Source organism: Cricetulus griseus, chromosome 2 (genome assembly GCF_003668045.3).
Source record: "Cricetulus griseus strain 17A/GY chromosome 2, alternate assembly CriGri-PICRH-1.0, whole genome shotgun sequence".
Lineage (NCBI taxonomy): Eukaryota > Metazoa > Chordata > Mammalia > Rodentia > Cricetidae > Cricetulus > Cricetulus griseus.
In genome coordinates, this window is record NC_048595.1 from 234,089,538 (window position 1) to 234,093,947 (window position 4,410).

Sequence of the window (4,410 nt, forward strand, 5' to 3'; positions counted from 1 at the left end):
AGCTGGCCACCAGCTAACCATAGAAGTCTGGAGGTCTGTACAGACAGATGGAGGTCTGTACAGACAGATGGGAAGGAGACGGCTGCACAGAAACAGGTTATAAGCAGGGAGAAGCAGGAACTCTCTCTCTTGTCTGCTGAGGAGATAAGGTGTTTGTGGCTTGCTCCTTCTCTCTGATCTCTCAGCATTTCCCTCTATATCTGACCCCAGGTTTTTATGACTTTAGACCAATTAAGAACTCCATTTACAATACATTGGGAGTTTCTAATATTCAACAATAAAAAGAAAACAGTACAGTTTTAAAATGAGTCAAAGATTTAAGCAGATAGCTCACCAAAGATGTACAACTGACAAATTGAGTGGAATGGAATGGAAAAAAGAACAATGTTTAATGTGACTTATCAGTTGAGAAATATAAAATAAACAAGATTTATACCTCCACAACTATTGCAATGTCTCAAATTCAAAACCCTGACAGCAAAATGCTGGCTAGGGCTGAGAACAACAGTGTGCTCAGGTTGGTAGGAATGCAAAGGAGCCAGAGAACTAGGACACAACTTGGCAGTTTCTTACAATGCTCACTGTAATTTTTCCTATGATCTCCAGGATCTAGTAGATTGATTTTTAAAACTTTGTATGCTATTCCTGGTTTAGCGGGCTTGTAATCCTAGGAGTGCAGAGGAGCTCCAGAAGTTGAGGTAGACCCTCCTGGGGTATGGAACATACCCTTAAATGCAGGAGATGATTAGAAACTTCCAAGAGAGCTTGCTTTGGCAGCACATATACTAAAATTCTAAAATTGGAATGATACAAAGAAGATTAGCATGTTCAAGGATAACACTGCAAATTTGTGAAGCCTTCCATATTTTTGACTCAACAACAACAACAAAAAAGAGAATTACAGACCAATCACCTTCATGAACATATATGCAAAGATACTCAATAAGGTACTCAAAAACCGAATCCAAGAGAACATCAAAAAGATCATCCACCATGATCAAGTGGACTTCATCCCAGAGATGCAGGGATGATTCAACATATGAAAATCTGCCAGTGTGATCCACCATATAAACAAAGAAAGAAAAAAGATAACTCAATCACCTCATTAGATGCTGAAAAAGCCTTTGACAAAATCCAAGACCCCTTCATGATAAAAGTCTTAGAGACATCAGAGATACAAAGGACATACCTAAACATAATAAAAGCAATATGTAGCAAGACAATAGCCAATATCAAATTAAATGGAAAAAATGAAAAGCAATTCCACTAAAATCAGGAACAAGAAAAGACTGCCCACTCTCTCCATAGCTATTCTAGCTAGTGCAATAAGACAGCTAAGGTGGATCAAAGGGATACAAATTGGAAACGAAGAAGTCAAAGTATCCTTATTCACAAACAATATGATAGTATACATAAGCAACCCCCAAAATTCTACCGGGGAACTCCAATGGCTGATAAAGACGCTTATTCAAGTGGCTGGATACAAGATTAACTAAAAAAATCACTATCCCTCCTATATACAAATGATAAATGGACTGAAAAACAAATCAGGGAAACAACACAATAGTTAAAGTAATATAAAATATCTTGGTGTAACTCTAACCAAGCAAGTGTAAGTCCTGTATGATAAGAACTTCAAGTCTTTGAAAAAAGAAATTGGAGAAGATATCAGAAGATGGAGTCCCCAGAGAAGCTACCCCCTCATGGTCTAACTTGGATGGTGACCACAGAATTGTCAGGGAAATCAAATGCCACGGCCTACTCCTTTTCTGTACCCTCATGGCCTCTCCGGAGTCCTTTCCCCGACCCCTTGTCCTCTCTAAGGCAAGTCACCCTTCAACAGCTATGAACTTGTACATCCTCAGGCAGTCACTCTCTAACTCATAGTTATTGAATCTGCCATCCTGAGATTCCATGCTAACCTTGACTCCATCAGATGACCACATACGGTGACCAGGACATGTGGTCATACAACAGTGAGGATAGCCTTGATCCTTCAGACAAGCCTAGGAGCCAGACAGGCAATAGGGAGTTGAGGAATATTTTTATATAGAAGAGGGATAACATGCAGCAGTCAGTAGGACTACCTTGATCACCCTAGGGTCAGGCACATGCATTGTTTATATTGTCGGATCTGCATAGCCTCATTACCATAGTGTATATTGTGTAACTTCTCCTGGGGAGGTTGAAACAATTATGACAGACCAAACAAACCATTCCAACCAAGTCCACCTTAGTGAGCCAGTGTGTTTCCTGGGGCTACTTATAGGAATATGGGTGAAGGGTTGCTCAGAGGAATACAAATGACTCAAAGACAGCGGCTTTGAGAGCACCTCCTGTAGAATTTGCAGGCAGCTAGGCTGGTGGGAGAGTCCTCTGCCAGCAATTGTCACTGCTTGTGTAACCTTGAGGAAGGACCTTATTTATCACATTTCAGTGGCTTACGAGTCTTGTAGTTTTGTTCACTTCCTAAGTCTAAATGCAATGGTTCCACTGGGGACAAAACACCTAAACAACAACACATGCTGGCTGGTCACTATCTGAAGAAAGTGTTGGTTCCCAGTTACCTTATTAGTTTCCCTCTTCTCAGTCATGGGCTGGCTGTCTCCTGTCACTGCATCTCAGACAGGCTGAGGCCACTGCTAGTGTTGTGGTGTTGTGGAAAGCAATGTCCACAACAGCCCAGGCTCTCCAGGCAAGAACTGAGGCAGATGTCTTCCTGGAACTTCAGGGAGATGTGCCACTGGTCAGGAACCAGCCTAGTACTTGGAGAAGCTAGATGCCGTCTAGAAGAGAAACCATATTCCCTAAGAACCTTCAGTGTGGCACTTAAGGATTCGGCTTATAGGATGAGGCCCATGGGTTGACCTCTTTCCCCTAAGCCACATATTTCAGTCAGGTGTTTAAAATGCTCTGACCATGACCTCAGTTGGGATCAGAGCCTTTAAAAAGTTCCTACAGATTGTCTTATAGAGCTCATCCATTATGACATTACAGAGGGAATATGCCAAGTGGCACATGGATATCCAAAGGAAGCAAAGCCATGAGACTGTGATGGACAGAAGCCCATGGGGAAGGTATTTCTGGTAGGCAGCTTGTTCTTCTCTATATACAAAGGGCCTCCTGAATCCCCACCCTGAAAGACAGACTGGACCATAGCCATCTCTTGTCATCCAACTATGATGGGCACCAGCCAGTGCAGAGTCAGTACCTATGGAAACTTTGGGGCTCTGGCTATTGTGCCAAGGTGGCCCATATCTCTATATTCCTACCTCTGTATCAGCTCAGGAGTCCAGGGCTTGGAAGGACTCCAAGGAAAGTAATCATTTTCACTGGAAAGAAATCAATCTTGAACGTCAGGACCTGTGAGGATTTGTTTGAGATACTTTAACCTAAATTGGCTCATCTCACACTCTGTCTATACCAGCACAATGGATGGACTACGGGGAGAGTCAACCCTGTCGTCTCAGCTCCTCACCCACAGACCTGGGTGGTCACAGCAATCCATATGGCCCAGAAATCAGAATTGATTAGGGAGTTGCCTGGAATGGAAGGGCTGGCCAGGCATGGATTGGCTGCCAGGGCACAGAAACACCTGTGGCTCCTATTGTTAGGACAGCAGGCATGATTTCTATACTACTAAGCCAGGAGAAAAAAACCAAATAGCCATTTACAGGATGGCCAAACAGCCACAGGGCTCTAGCAGGAAGCCTTTGCCCTCGCCCAGGGAAGTCTCTGTCTAAATAGGATTTCTCCACACCAACAGGTAGATCTGTTGTACTTGTGTACTTGTGTGTATGATAACATAAAACCTCACAGCCCATGTTGCACAAAAATCAGACTAAGGTAAATCAGCCAGTGATGCCATCAATGTCATTGAGACATACACCTTCCCAGTTGCATACACAGCCTAGATAACTCTCTGGAAACACCGTCCATCCTTTTCCATGTCACACACCCCAGGGTTCACAGGTGTAAACTTACCTGGTCTCCTCAGCTTGATGTGACAGGCTTTTTTCAAGCCCATGGGAGGCCTGCCCATGAAGACAGAGGAGGCGTGGAAGACAATGGCATAGATGGGAAGCAGGATTGAGAGTGGGGGTGACCCTGAAGAGAGAAGGGTGGGAAAACTGTGGTCAGTATGTAAAATAAATGAAAAAAATTATTTGAATAAAATGAAATTTAAAAATTTCAATGATAAAGTGAGAGGCATCTTAAGGGAATAAGATAGAACACACTAGAGAAGGAAGCCCAGCACCCTTGCCTCCATATATGCATGCAGCATGCATGTACAAGCACACCTACACACATATGTACCCCCCATAAACACACACACACACATACACACACACACACACACACACACACACACAATCCAAAATGCCATGGCCTATGTGATGACTGCCTTAC

The 4,410-nt window shown here is 43.2% G+C and overlaps 1 pseudogene; it reads left to right on the plus strand.

Moving 5' to 3' along the window:
- The first annotated feature begins 771 nt into the window (after positions 1 to 771).
- On the plus strand, positions 772 to 870 carry LOC113834487 (annotated as a pseudogene).
- Positions 871 to 4,410: the final 3,540 nt, after the last annotated feature.